The sequence below is a fragment of the Meleagris gallopavo genome, chromosome 2 (genome assembly GCF_000146605.3).
Source record: "Meleagris gallopavo isolate NT-WF06-2002-E0010 breed Aviagen turkey brand Nicholas breeding stock chromosome 2, Turkey_5.1, whole genome shotgun sequence".
NCBI lineage: Eukaryota > Metazoa > Chordata > Aves > Galliformes > Phasianidae > Meleagris > Meleagris gallopavo.
The window spans coordinates 17983352-18003420 of NC_015012.2; positions in this window are offsets into that span (position 1 = coordinate 17983352).

The window sequence follows — 20069 nt, forward strand, 5'->3', positions numbered from 1 at the left end:
TTTTTTTTTCCCCAGAGAACATTCATCTTTTTCAAGAAAAGTGGAAGAAAAGGCAAGCAAGAAAGTGTGGAAGGGAAAGTGAGCTAAAGAAAGCAAGGTAGCAAACAATTAGGCAAGAAAGAAGGAAAGAAAGAGAAGGTTTAAAAAAAAAAAAAAAAGCATGTAAGGAGCAACAAAATCCATAAAATATGTAATAAAGCCACATGGAAAAAGAATACATTTGATTTCCTGCATCTCTCTGAATTATGTTTCAGTAAATGTACAGCACACATACTGTGTTTAAAGCAGATCTGACAACATATAAAACATTAAAAATATTATGACATTGGCCAATATTTATGATGTATATTTCCACACATAAAATATATCATGTCATGTCATTGATTTTAAAAAGCATGGAAATTGGCCATGTCATAATATTTTAGAGGGTCTTTTTTATACATTGTCAGAGCTATTTTAAATATACGTGCTCAGCATTTTATGGAACTCCCAACACACAGACATACGGAAAATATATCTGGGTCCACAGGAGACCAGCATTTCAAACATAAAGTTTAGCTAATGTACATTTGCTAGCACAAGAATAATCTTTTTCTTTTTGTTGTATTTCTTGAGCTTCTACATATTATTCTTTCTGTATTTTGCATAGATTTACATCAGCAGAGCTCAGCCTTTAACAAATGGGTGTCATGTTTGGCCTCATCTTGCTGTTTTAATATAGGCAAAATTCCCTCTGAAATTTTGCAGTATGGGACCATCAGACAACACACATAGCTACAGAGATCCTCAAAAAAAGGAATGATATTTTATGGCAAAAAACCCAGCCAATATTACTAATTATTTGCTTTGAGTGTGCTCGAAATATGCTACCAGGGCAACTTAGAGACATTTGGAGAATCCCTGTTAGAAGATGACAAGGGCAATCTCTGCTAAAATGAGCTGAGCAATTTATCTGCATGAAAACGAAAGGAATTGAAATGTTGAAACTCTTGCTTGTGATCAGAGAGAAATACTCGTTTTCAGGAAGAAAATCTTGATTCCTTGTTTTGTGATTTAACAAAAATACCACCTTTGCCTTTCTAAATTTATTGGGAAACAGTGGCAACAATTCTGCCAGCATATTATTTCTATGTTTAGTTTGCTTGCACTTGCTGCCACTCATGTGCATGTGGGGCCATCACACATACAGTACTGGAGATTCCTGGTGTTTATTTATTTATTTATTTATTTATTTTGCATTTCTCACTTTATATATTAACAGAAAATCATAGAATCATAGAATCGTTTGAATTGGAAGGGACGCTTAAAGGCATCTAGTCCAACTCTCCTGCAATTAACAGGGACACCTGCATCAGATCAGGTGCTCAGAGCTCTGTCCAGTCTGACACTGAGTGTCTCAAGGGTGGGGCACCCACCGCCTCTCTGGGGGACCTGTGCCAGTGCCTCACCATCCAGACTGTAAAAAAACTTCTTCCTTATATCCAATCTAAATCTCCCTTCTTTTAGTTTGAAAACATTTCCCCTTGTCCTATCGGAGTAGTTTCTTCTAAAGAGTCTGTCCCCTTCTTTCTTGTAACACAAGGAAAGAAAGATGATTGTAGACACGTAATTGATTCTAAGGATGCTATGTAACTTATCTCTCGAGGTCTTTAGGTCTCATTAGAAAATGAGTAGCAACAGATGTGCTGCTTGAAGGGCTAATTTATGTGGCATCACCAAACATTACAGGATAATTATAATTATAGGCATCACTGTGAATAGGCATGGGTGGAGGCAGGGGCGGAAGCCAGCTTTTTGCTTTAACTGCATCACAAACCTACCTACGCTGCTGTCAGGATGTATGACACGGCTGTAATTAGCCACTAAAATGTTACTTCTCTTTCTGGCTTGAATGTTGGTATGGCAATTCCTTTGGCTAAATGCGTGCCTAATTGAAACAGCAGCAGTGCTTAAAAATAAAGAGCAGCTTGGAGAGCATTTTGAAAACAGCTACATTTGCTAAATTCTGTAAATGATACCCCCTCTTCCAAAACCAATTAGATTTTGCTCTTTGTTTTTAAAAGAATTGCTGGCTGATAGGTAATGTTATTTCCGCACTTCCAGGAACACTAGGCTTCTAGGCTCTGCCCAACTGGTTTAGTTTAGATTTCCATTATTTGTTTGACTGATTTATCTGAAATATTTTAAAGGGTAGCATAAAGGCATAGATTCTCCAGAGCAAGTTATTGCTTTCACATATGCTTCATGTCGAACTTTGGGTTTTGTGCAGGGTTTATCTCTGAGGGGGCTGGAGGAGGTGAGGGAATGTTTGGATAGCGTATGCATCATGTTTTTTCCTTCTACCTTGGGTGTTTCTTTGCCATTCAGTACATGCTTTTTTTCCATGTTGTTACCTTTGAAATGCAGAGTTATTTTATAGGAAAAGATCAAGTGCTGCAAAGTCCTAAATATTAAACCTAAACACAGAAAAACAAAAGTTCTTTAGTTTCTTAGGGGCCAGGAGGACCACATTGTCTCCTGCTGAGGAAAGAGGAAGAAAGGAAACGATCTAAACAGTGAAGCCTATAGCCAAGTAAGGAAAACAATTTGAAAGCATGGTATGTATTTGCAATTAAAAACAAAGACTCCAATTCTTTCCCTCTGCGGACAAAATCTTGGTCAGAGAGGAGAATTCAGAGCAAGCACTTTCCTTATTTCTTAGGAAAACATGTCCAACACACTGACAATGAATAGTGGGAGTTTTACATGCCTTGATATTCCTAAAATGTCAGTCTCATGCACCATTTGTCAGAGTAGTGACCTTTACGGGTAAATTTAAATCTTTAGCCATTCCAGTCAAGGAGATACACACAAGAGAGCAATCCCTGGAAGAGAGTTAAAGCAATGGAGTAAAGATGGCTCATCAGGAAGCATAGAGCAATTTGTACAGAGGGAGGATACTCAGTGAACTGTGTTGAGAAGTTTAGGTGAAGCAATGAGACTGTCACTGTGTGTTTTGAAATGTGCATAGCAGAAGTGTGTCTGGGATCAGATTGGGAATTGTCCTGCTTAACTCTTCCCTGTAAGAGAACCAGATTTTTTATACATTGCAGTGTGACTGCAGTATAGTTCCTCTACATTAAGCAAAAGCCCAAGTTCAAACACAGAATTAGATTTAAGAAGTATTCTAGCTCCAGATTAATGTTCCCTTCTGTAGCTTTATGAAATATGTTTTTCCATTAGACTTTCAAGGAGAGGAAATTTTTATGTACACTATGCCAAGTCTAATATGTAAAGCACCCCAAACAAACCATGGTAGTGTTCCTCACTGCCCATATGGGCCCCATATATGGAATGAAGATCATACTGAGGGTGTGCATGTAGTACAGCAAGACCTGATCTTGCTATCTTCCCCCTTGTTGTGCAGGCAATGTCGCTTTGGGTGCAGAAGCACTGCTCCTGAGAGGACTGAAACCAGACTGTTGCATCTGAGGTACAGGCCACTTAATGACCTTAAGGACCAAAAAGCATTGACTGAGTGCATCAGTGCTGAGAAGAGAGGGGAAGCCTTTCTGTACAGATCCCGTGCTGTGGTGCTGCTGCTCAGCTCATATCACTAACACCTCCTTGAATGTTATTTCTTACCTGGAAGAGTCAGCAGGGTTAGGTCGGAGAGGATCTGGCCATTAGCAGGAATGCTCAGCAACACCATGGAGCAGACATGAAACACCTGGCGCAATTCCAGATACATGCAGCCTGGAACATTTAATGGCACTCGAGGGATAAAATGACCAAACTGTAAACCCCTCTATTCCCTCCCTCCTTCCTTTTTAGTTTTTACAAATGCACTTTTGAACATACAGTATATAGATGCTTTCTACCTTCCTTTGTCTCTCTGTTTCTTACTTGTGACTCCTTTGGGTCCAATTGAAAAAAACTTGTTCTGCACCATTTACTTAGGTTTTTGGCAGGAGTTTTCTAGGAAAGAATGAGGAATGTGCTGTTTCTACATGAATTCGCCCACAGGTCAGTCCTTGTGTAGTGCACACACTAGAGGGATTGCAAAAGGCAGGATTCCCACTTTGTTTGCTCTGAGAAGACTGCACACACATTTTCTGTCTCTGTCTCATGGGTACTCATGGACAAACATCCATGTACGTGCACAGATTCATTAGGCAATGACTGGTGATGCGTCTGTTAATGTCAATGCTGCACCAGTGATACCGAGCACAATTTTAACTAGTAGTAAACAAATTGTTGGTGTCAAAAGCAAACAGGCATTTTGATTTTTGCCTAGGTGTAGGAGAAAGTGTAGCTGGAAAATTAATCCACAAAAATTTTGGAAATTGGAAGTTGCTGACAAAACAAAACAAAAACCTGTTTACATATTACCTATAACTGAATAACTGACTTCTTGACTTCATGCCTGGCTGGGCATGGTGAACATTAGGTAATATATAAGTTATTACCAAAGTGATGAGGAAGAATACCAACACATGAAGGGTGTTGATGCTTAATGTAAATGTGTCAGGGCTCAGATGCATTTCTGCGTTTCCCTCTGATAGCGCTAAGAAGATTGTGTCTTATGGAGCAGAATGTGTAGGGCTGATGTGATGTAGTTAATCCGGCAATTTATGTCTTTACTATAGCTACAGGTTTTTGGGTTAGCCCTAAAATTCATTGTAAAATGAAAACTTTGCCATGGTAGCCCCAGTAACACTTCTGTAAATTGTTCTTTGCATTTTTGTTGGCTTGCTGACATCAGTGCTTTAATACTTAATATCCTGTGAACATTTCTGTGTTTTATAGTTCTGTACATACTGGAATAAGGAGGAAGGAGAGGGCCTGGGCTCTCTAATAAGGAAACACACATTACTCTTTACTGATATGTTTTTGTTCTCTGCTAATAATTTTTTTCCTTTTTGCTTCAGCCTGAGGAAGAACTGCTGTTGGAACAGAAAAAGGCAGATGGTAATGTGTATGTGAAGTGTGGTTGTAATTATTTTATTACCTAGGCAAGCATAAGGCTTGTTTATGTGAGAAGAGGTGATTAATTCCTTTGGGTCACAAGAGAAAAATTCCAGACCTGTAACCGATTTCTCTGGTGAGCTACTGAATTCTTTGTATCTACCCCTGTGCCAGGCTGTCCCTTCTCTGCATCACCTCTAAACACAATAAATAAATAAGCATTAAAAAATCCCAGAAAGAAATTTGGTTTCATGGATGAGGCCTTGCCTCCTTTTTAAAGCAAGCATGTAAGCGGGTGGTCTGACACCCCACTGCTCTCCAATGCAGCCTGGCATCACTCCCTTGCCTCCCTGCCCCCCTGCATCAGGACTGCACTACAGCTTGGCTGGTCATAGACTCACATTATGGTTTGGAAGGGACCTCAAAGCCCACACAGTCCCAACCCCAGCTGTGGGCAGGGCTGCCCCCACCAGCTCAGGCTGCCCATGGCCCCATCCTACCTGGCCTTGAGCACCTCCAGGGATGGAGCTTCTCTGTGCAGCTGTGCCAGGGCCTCACTGCCTCCTGAGTAAAAAAGTTTCTTCCTAATATCTAATCTAATCTAATCTAATACTCCCCTCTTTTGTTTAAAGCTGTTAGCTCTTGTTCTATCACTATCTGTCTTACCTACCCATGTAAATAATGTGGCTAGGGTCAAGGGAATACTCCCTGCTGCTCATGCTGCTTGTGCTCCAGATTATTCCTGAAAGCTGCGGAGTTTTCACTCTGTCACTTACAGAGAAAATTCATGCAAGAAATCTCCTTGAAGAATAGAAAACAATAGAACTCTTGCTATGGCTTTTGCGTAAAGTGAATAGATTTGTGAAAAGTCTTGTTCTATATTTATGGTGTTTTCAGACACAGATAATGTGGCTTAAGTATGATACTATTCTCCAATTTGGAGAAAGTGAAATCTTTCCTCTGGTGTATAAAATATTTCAAAAATTCAGAAAAAAAACATCCACCAAAATAACCAGTTTATAAGAAGTGTGCTGACACTGTAAAAAATTAATAGCAGCTTGGAACTCTTTGAGTTTCCAAAATGGTCAGTTCAATAGAGAAAAAAAAAGGCACTTTCTTATTATAAAATCGGATTGCCTGTCTTAGGTTTTCTCTAATGAAAGAATTTTTGGAGAAAATAAAGCTCACATTGAGCGTTCACAGCCCATCTACCCCTAAGTGTGTAATTTAACTACCCAGTCCTGTGGCCTGGAACACTTTTGATTACAACTTTAATAGTTATTTTGGAAAAAAAAGAAGCCAAATATTCAACCTTTAGAATATTATATATAAGAGCATTTCTTCTCTTAAATGTCATGGGAAATTATGACAGTGTGTTTGTATGTGTGTGTGAATGTGTATGTGTGCATGTGCACGTGTGTGCCTAAGCAAAATAAATTTACTATTTCTTGCTACTGGATTCCATTGCTTGAAACCTTGACAGCCCTGGGAGGGGCAAGGGAGTTAGGCCAAATAGTCACTCTAAAATGGATTATAATAATGTTACTTTATAGATCATCTCTATAAATAGCACAGAAAATCAAGTGTTGGGTAGTCCTGGGCTCACTCAGGCCTGGATTTCATTATTTCAAATAAAGGAGTTATATTTATGTTGTGGGGTTGCCATTAAGGATATGTTAAAAAAAAACAAAAAAACAAAAAACAAACAAACAAAAAAAACGAACAAACAAAAAAACCCAAACAAACCCACCCAACAGCTAGTGGTATTATACAGAAGTCATCTAATTCTGTTATACTCCCAGTAAGGCTGAGCAGAAGTCACTTATGAAATAATAACCATATATTATCAGCTTTCAAGAGCTGAGGTTGCTCACAACTGTTTAAAGTTCTACTATTTCCTTAAATTAGCAACACATACTTCCACAGCAGAACGTATGATATTTCTATTAATTAAGACTATTTTTTCAATGAACTGAGTTGGAATTCACTATCAACGTTAAAGAGATGGGCTAGAAACAAACATCTGTTTTGTACATTGTCTTTAAAGAAACCTCTGAGAGCTTTCAGTGGGAGCTTTTTATTTCCCCAGCTTATATATCTAACCTTGCAGAACTTAACTGGCTTGTGTACTGACCTTAGCTCGAATCCTATGTAAAAGGAAATGTCTTTTTTAAATATTTTAAGTACATTTTGGTGATTGTAAAAGAATTCAGATATTAGTTGTTAGAGATCTGAATGTCTTCTGCAAACAAATGAACTGGACTTCACATGGAAAGCATCTTGCTAGATTTAGTAATTGGTAAATGGAAAAGGACCTTTTATGTTATTTTAGCCACTTCATGTTGCTGACTTAGGCTGTATTACATTTCACAGATCTTGATATGAAAGTATTGTAGGGGAATAAAAGCATTAGTTAACGCTAACTATGCTAGGCTGCAAAACATCATAGGTTGGGAAGAAAATCTTTGAAGAATAGGGTTAAAAACGCATTTGTGAAAATTAGAAGGACATGCTAAATGTCATGATCTCTTTCTAATTTCACAGGCTTGAGTCTAAACTGCCAAGAAAAATATATCTTAGAAAAGTATATTGTCTTTTAATTACTCCTGCAATTCAGCACATTCAAGTACCAAAGACAATCCTATTTGGGTGAATATTAAATATGAGCACAGAAACGATAATAAAACTAGAAAATAAAGAAGGGGCTGAAGTTCTTTCAGTTCTTCTATTGCCTTTCTTTGGGATTTTGGGCAGTTTCTTGACCTTTTCATTACTGTATTTGTAATGTGAAGTTCTTGGCTTCCCCCTGCCAAGAGCACTTTGCTGTGTAGATGAACTACAGTATAAAAATACCAGCTATAGCTATTAATACTTTCCTTTCATGTTTTGGAGTTGCCAAAGATACATATTTATAATTATGGGTTACAATGCCATAGCAAAACATTTGCAACTATAAAACGGCCTTGACAGCTCCATCTAGAATAAGCAAGCCATTAACTGGTTTCTCTAATCCTCATTTGTGAAAAGAAGGCTCCACTGTGTCAGAGGATAATAAATTCCACTCGATCCCTGCAGAAAGAATAACATATACTTAATGAACAACCTTTTTGAAAGCAATTCCTGTACATTTTCTGAATAAGCCAGTGTACAACCTTTTCTGCAACACTATGGACTACTCTATTTCCTGCTGCTAAATTACTGATTCCTAATTCTTTGTTCTGTATTAATGTTTTCATTTCTGAACTCTGTCTTGCTATAGCAGTTTAGATGATAGCTTTTCAAAGGGCAGAAAGTACCCTCCTGTACGTGGTAGCTCTATCAATTTGTTAGTCAAGTCTGTGTTATTTTCTCTACAGGTTTGCCTCTCGAAAAGAGTGGGTTAGGACCAAGTCAGTAGTAGTATGACAATTTCTACAGTTTGCTGAATGTCTTTTAAGTGATCTTACATAAACTCTTTTGCTGGCTGGACAAATGTTATAATACCATAATGCTAGCAGAGCATATTTCCTATGTTTTATTAGAATTGCTACCAGAATATCTTTCCTATATTTTATTTGAATTGCATGTTATATGCTATGAGCAATAAGATATTCCCCATAAGTTTAGATTTTCATCATTCTTACCCTTTCCCACAGATATTTCTCCTGTAAAGAGGTGATAGTGTACAATATTGTTGTAGGACCGGTCTTCAGCAAAGGACTAACTATAGGATGTGTTTTTAGGATGTGCACGGGAGTGTACGTGTATCCTCGATGCTTCCCTCCTCTAAAGTCTTTCTGAAACAATGCTTGCAGCACATGAATCTTATTTCATGGGAAAATAATTACTGGTACTGAGAAGCAAAGATTACCTTTAAAAAAGGATATCAGTTCTTGGAAATTATCTTTCTGCTTGCAATTTCTGCTAGGTCAGAACATGCCAGAAAACTAATGGAAGAGCATGTCCAATGGGGATAAAGAGTCCTCTTTTACAAACCTCTAAAGTGTACTGAGGTTTTACTGATCATTACAATTTATGGACACACATTATCATCAAATGAGAATACTAAGCTAAAATAATAATGCAAATACTATTACTTGAGGAAAAAAAAGGTTTGCCCACAGTGTTTATGAACTCTTCTCTGGCATTTAGGAACTTTCAGCTGGAGAGTATGAACATCACTCATTCTAATTTTAGGGAGAAAATTAATCAGAATTACAAACAGAAATAATACAGACGCTCATGAAAAGTGATTGTTAACAAACGTAATAATTGCTAACAGCTGGCATTGACTGAAATGTACAGAGAGTATAAAAGAAGTACCCATAAAAGATTTATTGTAATTGTTTTCAGTAATTTTAAACATGTATTATATTTTTGATACTTTTTGATTACAGCATTTAAGTTTAGACAGATATTTACTGACTGTTCTGCACTTAAAAAGCATCTGGTAATACCTCTGACTTCTGAAAACTGAATAATGTAACAGCTGATATAGTTTACTTAAAAATTTATAGTGCTCTCTTCCATTACAAAAAAGAACAATAACCTCAAAGCACAAGTATTGATAATCATCATCCAGATCACTGACCAGAACAGACCTTGTACCAGTAATGGGAGTCCTGGGCCCGTAGTACCTCTGGGGAATAAAAGAAACTGAAGACAGAAATATTTTTTTGGAGCTCTAACGATGGTGGCAAACCATCATTTTTGCTACTTTTAATCAACTTTTTAATCTGCTCAGTGATAAAACTAGCAACTTTTAACCCTCAATAGCCAACATATTGACATGCTGCAATTTATAAGCATATAACTAAAAGAATTAAATGTGCGGAGTGATATTCAGAAAAGGATAAAAAGGAAACTTGTCATCTAACACAGTTTATTATGAGAGGTAAGAGAACAATCGATGTAATGTATCCATAGCTCCTTTTTGGGGTTGGGGATAAGCTCTCCCTAGTTTTATGCCTTGTTTCACAGTATATTCAACTTAACACAACACTTAATGCCACAATGCTCCAGTTAAGTGACTTTACAGCACAGAAATATTGCTGAGGGAAAAATGCTGACAGTTATACTTCAAAAATAGTTTTGGATGAACTCAGATTATGAGTAGTTCAACTGCAGTTTCCAAAAATGGACATAACAACTGGAGAATTTTCTTCCCCCCATTGAGAGGTTACTGTGGTCTGTGGGTTTCTTTGTGTGGGAGTTTGCATCTTCATACACAGAAGTATAAGAAAACAGCCTCCCGCAAGACACAAAAATAAGACAAAATATAATATAGAAGTCTTCTGAGGTCTTGGGAATTCTGAGAAAATTTAGTCAATAACATTATGGAAAAGGAACTCATAAAGTATTCCTGAGGAGAATTTAGGTTCCAGAGATGCAATCAATTTCAAGATGAAGCATGACAAACTAGAAAAAAGACTAAAATAGACCTTTATATTGTGCTCAGCTAAAGCAAGGAGTGAAGTGAGGCTGAAATTTAAGCAAGTTTTTGAAGAAATCCTGTAGTTTGTGCTGTACAACATGGCAAATTAGATGAGCACAGTTATCACTGTTATATATCTGAATTTTAAAGCTGTGAATCTGCCTTTCTTTACTGGTCTTCTCTTAAATGGTCAAAGGAGATGTGATGTTTCCTGTGAAGTTGCTCCAGTGCTTCCAAACTCAACAGGAGTATTCTCATTGCTTTCAAATGCTGACCAGTAGCAAAAACCATCAGCACATGGACATGTAACTTAGTCTAGGAACATAATATGTGGCCCATCGAGGTCTGGGAGAGCACAAACTAGCTTCCAGCTTCTCCACTTGACTTCAGCTGCCATGCTAACTGAATATAACAGACCCATATCCCACCTATAACCTCATACATGGCAATGTGCACAACACCTCACCAGAGTATAGTTTGCATTTCAGATAAGCAAATGTAACAACATCATAGTCAGCTTTTCAGTGGCATATGTGCACACCTGAGAAAACTGAAGGGGCATTTAATCTTGATGCTACACAGTCTCTGTATAGTCTCAGCACACAATATACCCCTTCCAAGTCCATCTTGAGTTGATTAGGAAATGGAATCTCTTTGTGCCAACTTACATTTTCAGTCTCAAAACTGCACCAGAAATTTATCATTCTGTCAACTCCGATCCCTCAAATTACTTTTCAGAGATACATTCAAAGGATCAAAATATTGCTTTTCTATTGTCGGTTTCTCTTGCAATATTTTAACAGTGGTATTTCATTACAATGTAAAGCACTACCTCCCTGATAAAAGAGAGATCTCTCGTCTACTGATAATAAAGCATAAATGTATATTTTCCTCCCTTCCTCCCTCCCTCCTTCTTTTCCCTCTTTTCCTTATTATTTTCTGCAATAATGATTTTTAAGAATAAAAACAAAAGGCATCGTATCAGAGTGATGATGTTAATCCATGTTACTGGGAACAAGACAGAGAGTGGTACACATACACATTGACTGCTTTAGGGATTTGTCTTCTCTTCTTGCCCACCGTGGGAATTGGGGGGCACACGGAACTGTCACTGTTGGGTTGTGACTTTCTGCAGAAGGGGTTTGGTGGAAATCTCAGAACTGACCCGGTGGCACAACAGTGTGCTCAGGGCTGTGAATCTCTGAATGGTGAGAGCTATAAGGCTCTAACACTTTGGCTGGAGTTGCTTAGGCCCTTGTCCAGCACAGTGCATAGTTAGCTTTCACCACATATACTTATGTAGGTTTCTGTGAGATGAGTCGTGTGCTGACAGACAAGCGTCCTTTGAGTGCTCTGTGGTTTTAGCTGATAGATCAAAAAATAGAAACTGCAGCCAGAATGTATGCTTTCTGGATGCAGGCATACATTGATCTTACAGCATTAAATAACAGAAGTTACCTGTCTACAAAGTATGCTGAAGGACTTTAAAGAGAGGCTAAGTTCTATGAGCGAAGGTAGCAGCTTCCCTAGGTATATTCATCAAAGGAACAGAAGATCTAATGCAAAAATAGGCAATTTACATACTTTGTAACACAGAGTGTACCAATACAAAAGTATACAAACAAAAACAAAACATTCAGCTCTTTAAATAATATGATACTTTTTTTAAAATGCAGTTTGTCTTCTTTCCCCATCTTTTATAATGTATCCACAGTGAGAAAGCTGCATGTTCTTATGACTCATCTAATGAGAAGTCTATCTTTTTTCTTACCTTGATTTAAAAAGGTTTACCCTTTTTAAGCACCTAAAAATAGCTCACTGGTGTTTAGATGCAGATAGATATTCGAGGGATAAGCTGCTTTGGGAGGTTGCTTTTGTTTTTGTCCCAACAGGACAGATTGTAAGGGGATGGCGCTTGAATCCTAATTAGCTTCTGGCTTGTTTTCCTACCTCTAGTTACAGGAAGAACCTTCCCTCACTATTTATAACCCTGATTCTGCTGGGGAATTTTTTGTTCTATAAATGGAATGGGATTTGAGCAGATTTTCCCTTTATTCAAAATGAGTTGGACCTGATTTTACCTTCTTCTTTCCACCCAAAGAGCATCCAGTGGGAATTGACGGAAGTCAGTTCAGTGCTTTAGTCTCAGTTATGTAAGCTTCCTATCTGCACAACGCTGACGATACCTCCCAGTAGCCCCAACACAGTGAACATCTTCTTCTTCAGACTGTGCGATCTCAACAGGTCTCATGTTTCATGAAAAATAATTCTCAGAGTCTTCCCTCAAAAGTGAATGTCTTTCTAATATCTTCAGGAAAGACACCCAAGTGTATGGGATGGTTCTGCTTGCATCCATTAACTGATACAGAGTAAAGTTTGCTCCTTTCCAGGACTGCACTGGTTGCTCTACAGTATTCAAAAGAAAAAAATAATATATATATGATTTTTCTCTGCTGTTCCCTCATCACCAGCACAACACGAAAAGAATATTCAAAACCTCATGTCTTTGTCTAACAATTTCTCTTCTCCTTAGTCAGTGATCATTTCAGAGGTACAAAGATATTTCTTTCTCTATTGAATGAGTATCAGAACATATAGTTATTCAGACTAACACTATTAGGCAACAGCAGATGAATGCCTGACTCAAACACATGTCGAGAGAACTGAGAGAGCATTACAGCATTAGGAAGAGAGAAAAGTCTGGTTTTGATTACTGATAATTATAGATAAGCTGTAGCTGACAGTCATTTTCTAACCGCAAACTCAAATCAATCAATTAAAGACTGCATGCAGCAGCACCCGTGTTTAATCATTTCCAGGCTCTTTAAAATGATCCATTGCTCTGATAGCATGTCAGATCTGCTGTGTACCATTTGTTGTTGCTGCTGAGAGTCAAACATGCAGCTACTTTCAGGTTAATTTCAAGAACACAGTTTACAATCTAAAAAAATCCAAGAATTCTGTATGTAAAGATTAACCATAACTATTAAATCATTCTTATTTTAATTAAAAAAACATCACAGCTGATGAGTTAAACATCTTTTGATCTCATGTCACATAGTTAAGTGGAATTTTTTTGTTGAATATTTCAGTGTTGCATCAGGACGAATAAGAGGATGTAGTAATACAAATTCAACTCTGTTCCTCCCCTAGTTCCTACTTTCAAAGCTCTTTCACATGGGATCTGAAATACAAGGGAGAAGTTCATTATGAGATTTGGCCAAAGAACCACTGTCAGACTGTAAGATTGTCCACTAGAGCTTCTCTGATGTATTGGGTTGTTTTTTTTCTGAAATTTATTTCTTCTCACCATTGAAAAGAAGAAAATTAATTTCTGACTGTTTTGGGATTGTCAGGCAGCACTAACAGAATAATATATATCCATTTTGGATTTGAGAAAAAAAAATTAGATGTTTTAAAATATTGGGATATATCATGCCATTCACACAAAAAAGATTGAATTGAAACAAACCATTATGATATTAAAATGAAATGCTTTAGATTCCTTTTTACAGAATTTGCCTTCAAGGAGAAATCTTCAAGTTTTACTCATAATTTAGGTAAAACTTCCTGGAAAGTTTCTGGTGTGAATAAATTCATATTGTTTATAGATATAATTCCATGAATAATTTTTTCAGTCAAATTCCAATTACACTTAGGTAGTATCTTTTCAGTTTAAACTGTTAAACATTACGGCTTGACTAGATTTATAACAAAGGCTTAGTATGGGCTATGGACTAATAACAATAACTATTATATAAAGATATGATCCAATTACAAAGAGGAATTAAAGAAATTAAATCTCGAAGAAAATGTTTAGCTAAAACGCAGTATGTCAGGATGCTGGGCTTTGGGTTTCTATCATCACTTTTGTAATTCTAGCAAATTTTGAATGTGTTGCCTAAACTCTACTCAGTCCACACACTTGATTTTCAGTTGAATATGATTGGTTTTATGTCAATTTTGCAATTTAATTTTGGAGGTAATTGCAATGAAACTAGTTAAAACTCCTTTGTCTGAGAAAGAGTATTTTTTTTTTTACCAAGTATGGATATCTGTATCAATATTCTACACCTATAAATTAATTTATAATGAATAGCATCTGATTTTTCTGTTGTTCTTGCATCCCAGTATTTCACTCAAAATATACCCATATTTAAAAAAAAAAATCTCCATGTCACTGACTGTTACTTGGTTCAACACATGAGTAGCAAACAAAGAGCATGTCCTCTATTATAAAATAAAGGCCTATCCCTTCCAAACACTGAAGACAGGTCTAGTTAAGTTAACTTTTGACACATCCAGCACAGACAACAACACAGATTGGTCACCCCATGCATTCCTCACAGTCATTGGACTAAAGCAGCCTCTTGTAGGACACAGTTCATCTCATGCAGATGGATAAGATCCTACAAGTGCCTACTTCTTATTGCAGTCAACAATAGGAGTCTATAGTGAGCTGACTTGATCAGGTTAGATATTTGGAAAAATTTCTTCCAAGAAAGAGCGGTGAGGCAGTGGCACAGGCTGCCCAGCGAGGTGGTGGAGTCACTGTCCCTGGAAGTGTCCAAGAACTATGGAGATGTGGCACTGAGGGACGTGGTCAGTGGGCATGGTGGGAATAGATTGGTGGTTGGACTTGATTAGCTTAGTGGTCTTTTTCAATCTTAATGATTCTATGATTTTATGATTCTATGACTCCAGAGGCTCCCGAGCTCTCTCAGATGTCACTGAAGAGACCCTTGACACCAGTGGCCACACCTAGTCCTTTGATGAGAGTTATTGCACTGGGAAGGAGTAGCAGAAGCAAAAACGTGCTTTTGGCCCAGTTGTTGCTCTTCAGTCTTGATATAACACCAGTGTGGTGCCCAGTATCTGAGATATGAATGCCTACTTTTCTTCACAGGAATACTCTGGCATACAGCCTGTTGACTGGCCAGTGCTTCTTTCTGAAGACAGATCTTTGGTATGAAAACAGATGGCTGGTTTTCTTCTTTTACAAGAGGCTTTAGGTAAACTATTGTTAGGAATCCACAGCTATAGTAATGAGCAAATCCTGCCACTTGTGGGTCTGAAACATTTTTGTGCTGTGGCTAACCTCCCTCTGCTCCTGCAAACAGAAGCCAACTTCTTTGCCCAAGCTCTTCCCTTGCTGATGCAATCCATCTTGTCAACATATACAATAACCTGTGCGGGCACAATTTATCACAGCCCCTTTTATTAAAAAAGATATATTGGGCTTTTAATTCAGCAAAGATGCTTTTACCATACTCCTTACTGTTGCTGAACTTCCTGTTGATCTCCTTGAGAATTTTGCCTGTCTAAAGAGTTTTGATGAGACCCAGTGCCGGGAGGCACAGCAGAAACTCTTTGTTTGCTGAAATATTATCAGCTGATCTGAGTACTCTCTTGTGAAATTGTTTATTTATAATATTCATCTTAGAGCATTTACACTTCACTGATGATTTGAAATTTAAGCAGTTATTTACAATTATGCTAAATAAGACCACATTTCTGTGCTGGTCACAAGTTAAGCCGGTTATCAGATTACATTTCTGTCTGATTCCTTTTATCTGTGATACAATGTGCTGTTCTCAACAATGGCATCAAATGAACTTAGATGTCTGACTATAAATCATGCACATGTCGAAACAATAATGCTGAAAAGATTATCATCACCCTCTGTAATTACAGTAATGGAAAACAGATACTGAAAGGACATTTTTCTGATCCTCAGAAAATCCCTGAAGAGGTCAATTTACTTTTCTTTGGGGAATATTTAACACAAAGAAAGTTATTGGTTTATACATCTGCTGAAAGAACTAAACTTATAATAAGCACAATGCCACAATATAAATTGGAAATGTATTTTATTGCACTGTTATGGTGGGGGGCTCCAGATGGTCCTGATATGCATAGTTTTATAAGAACTTTTTAGACTGTGAACACTGTTCACTGTCTGATAAAATGCTCTATCAAAGCTGAGATGTACTTCTGTTTCTAGGAACTTGTTGCAAGAAGCAAGGGAGAATATCATCTACTGAGATAGAGCTGGCATCTGTTTTGGGAGTTGAGTAGTTGCAGCAGAGCTGGGTGAGGTATCACTGGAAGTTTTGGAAGAACAGAACTTCTGGTATAATCTTTGACCAATTCCAAGCATCGAAGTGGGGTAATAAAGGAAAATAAATGCTAAGAAAAAGAACCCCCTACATACCTTTAATTTAATTCAATTTTTTTTTATTGTAAGGAGCATACTCTTAAGTCTGAATTTGTAGCTCTCAAGACCAAATTGAGTCATATATTTTAGGACTTCAGTAAGTCTCAGTGGGTGCATGGACTCTTCTGGTATTCTGCACAAAGCCTAATTTTGTCCAACCAAATTAGATTTCTTAGTCCTATTTTTAAATGCTAAGTAGAATACTGTAACAGATAAACAACTGAGAGTGCAATAACCTCCTGCTTGATTACTGTTGTGGAAGGATAGGAGCTTAGATCCATATTTAAATAACCAGACTTTGCTCATCCAACATATTCGGACATTAACAGGGTAAAGTACACTCATATGAGCAATTCATCTGTCAGCTGAAGGGGCAGCAACCTCCAGCAGCCAGAAGTAGTAACCTCTGGCACAATCAAAAGTAGAAGTCCATAGCTTGAGCCACAAGGTTTTGGCTGTGTGAGTAGCTTACCTGCTGCTTAAAGAAGCAGCATGCAGGAGAACCACACAAATGTGCAGATGAGAGTCACCATCCGCCTACATGCCTGTTTGTAGCACAAACCTCTTCTCCGGGTTCCTTTACCAGCACTGATCTCCAGCATATTCTGGCACCTTTGTCCTCCAGCATATAGAGCAGAAGGCACACCTCTGGTCTCTGCACTTCCAAATGTACATAGATGGTTGAGGAAAGGGCAATGAAAGTAATACAAGAGATAGAACAACAGCCATGTGAAGAGATACTTCAGAGACAGATAATACATTTTTAGAGGAAAAGGTGAAGAAGGGTAGGGTTGTGAACAAGCAGATCGCATGAGTTCGGAGCTCAGAATGCATCAGGTCCCTGCTACTGTCAAAGCATTTTACTGGGCCACGTTGGGTTTGACTCAGAAAGGTATGTTTGTGCTTCTGCTCTTAGAATAACAGCTAGCAGAAAAAGCTACCACGGTGAAAACTCAAAACAAGTACTGCACTGTAGAGTTGTCCCTGCTCTGTCCAGCAGACTGCTGTTTCACCCTTCAGCATGTCCTTGTTGTGTGCCAGGGTAGCAGCGCACGCTGCAGTTTGTGGTAAGCCAGCAGCTCCCTGTGTTTGAGGAGGAGGTTTGCCTCCTTGCCTTGCTCGTTGGCTTGCTTGTTTGTCTCCTGGTACAGCCTATGAAAGTTGTTGCGAAATGTGTGAGTTACCAGAAGAAAACATTTCTCTGTCTTGTTTACAGAACCCAAGCTCTCTTAAAACAAACCCATAACGGATAAAGTGAATACCTTGTGTCCTGCTTCTCAGGATGGACAGGACCTAGATACTCTACCCAGAGTGCAGGCTTGACAGTGCTCTTGAGAAACATAATTTAGTCTTTTCTCCCTTGCTTATGGGAAAATAAATTGTATGAGCCTTTTTAAGAAACTGGGTCAGACTGGATCGCTCCCTGTTGGGGGGTGCTGGAGGAGTTAATGATGTGTTTCTGACTGTGCTTCATCCTTGTTCAGACATGAGAAGGATATAAGGACCCAGTGAAGTTCCATCTTCAAAATCATTTCAAACACGTTAGGAAAGTTGCCTGAATATATGGAAGTGTTGCTAACATTTGAAAATACACTTATCAGTGTAGATCCTAATTCCTTTATCCCATCTCTTCTGATGACCAGATATATTCTCTGGGATGATGCATTTTCAAAATCTGAATGCATGGTCAGATGTTGAGATTTATTCAGCATACATAGTTGTATATGTCTGACTTAGTCACTGAGGTACCTTTTACAGTTAATATAGATCTCTTCAGTATAGTCAAAACTGCTTAAGTCTAAATTCACTACACTGCGTTCAGACAAATCATGACTCAGACTGTCGTTGATCTACTTACTGTCTTAAATGATTACAAGGGAAGATAACATTACTAGCTCAGATCTACACTATAGTCTACTGAAAGGTGAATCTCACTAAAGGAGGTAAGTATGAGCAGATCTTGTATGATTACACCCGAGTTATAGATGATGAGCAGTTGTCTTAATTTTCCTTCCCTTACTGGGATATTGCAAAGGGATCTTACCCTAGAAAAAGATTTCCCTGATGTAGGAATTCTCATCAGCAGCTCCTTCTCATCAACTTAAGTTCCTTTTGCAGAGCTGAGGGCACAACTGTAAGAGCTGTGAAGTATGGGCAAGTGGAATGGTTCACGGAGGAAAAGTTTGAGTAGAAATGCCCTCAGTGAGAATAACAGCGTACTTAGTCCTAGAACTGGGAGAGTCAGAAATGACCTTTACAATCACTTCTCTGAATGAGAAAGCAGATCACCTGACTGTGGTTGTGCTAAGAGGTCTTCATGAGGACTGTAAACTTACCCTTCGAGTTAATAATATTTGACTTAAATCCTGTATAGACACAACATCCTTGGGCACTTTCCTGTGCTTGCACACACCCACAGGAATACAAACAAGACCTTAGCAGAGAGCTTCTTACAGGCTCTCAGACCTCTTGGTCACCTCCCAGCCCACTGCCTACTCATTTCCTTAATGGCACCTTTCAACAATTCTTACCACACCACTGAAGGAGCAGGTGCTAATTCTAATTCTAAATAAATATTTCCTGTATCTTTTATGGTCAAATCTAAACCATAGTAAGCCTTCTTCCAATTTCCTAGCTTGCCATTCCAACCTCAGGGAACAGTGAGAGTTCACCTTGTACTTTACATTTTCCCATCCAGATAAGATCACTGCTGCTGCAACATACATCTATATCCTGCACTGCTACTCTGTTTTAGGACTTTTTTGTACACTGATGAATAGTTTGAACTTAAATCTTTGCAAGTTCTGGATAATTAAAAGGGACACCCAAATGCCAAATTATTGAAGAAATTGTGTTGAACAGCTTAAGCTACTGGTTTAATGTTGATTTTGTATTTATTATAGAAATACAGAATGTGATATCATGCTGTTTATCCTTTAGCTGATCTGTGGAAAATGGTGTGGCATTACAGCAGTCCAAGGAAAGCATGGGAAATGGTGTCTCACGCATCCAGTTAAGCCAATGTGCATGCCCAGCAGATGATTTTTACTAGGGTAGTGCAAGTTGCTCATCTGGGGCCTGGCTGTTCTAAGGAAACCGAGCCAGTGTCTCACGTTTTTGTATTGCTTTCACTTGCATCATTCCAAAGACACATAGGAACCTACATGCTTATCCAGGAATTTCTTGAAAATATTTAGGTGTAGAAGAAGAATTTTATGTCATCTTCCCCACTTTTTTCTCCCCTTCCTGGAACCAGTGCTCAGAGAGGAAAATACTGAAAGTATCGTAAGCGACCTCAGGAGATCATTAAAAATTCTGTGTCCTAAGGAAGGACTGTCTAATTTTATAACATTCCTGACAGGTTATAACCAGAACTGTACTTACAGATGTGAACTCTACACTTTTTGTAGACCATTGATTCTGGGAATTCATTTTTATCCCGGATGTTAGGGCATTCTCCCCTCATGGCTGTTTTTTTTTTTCTTTGTTTGT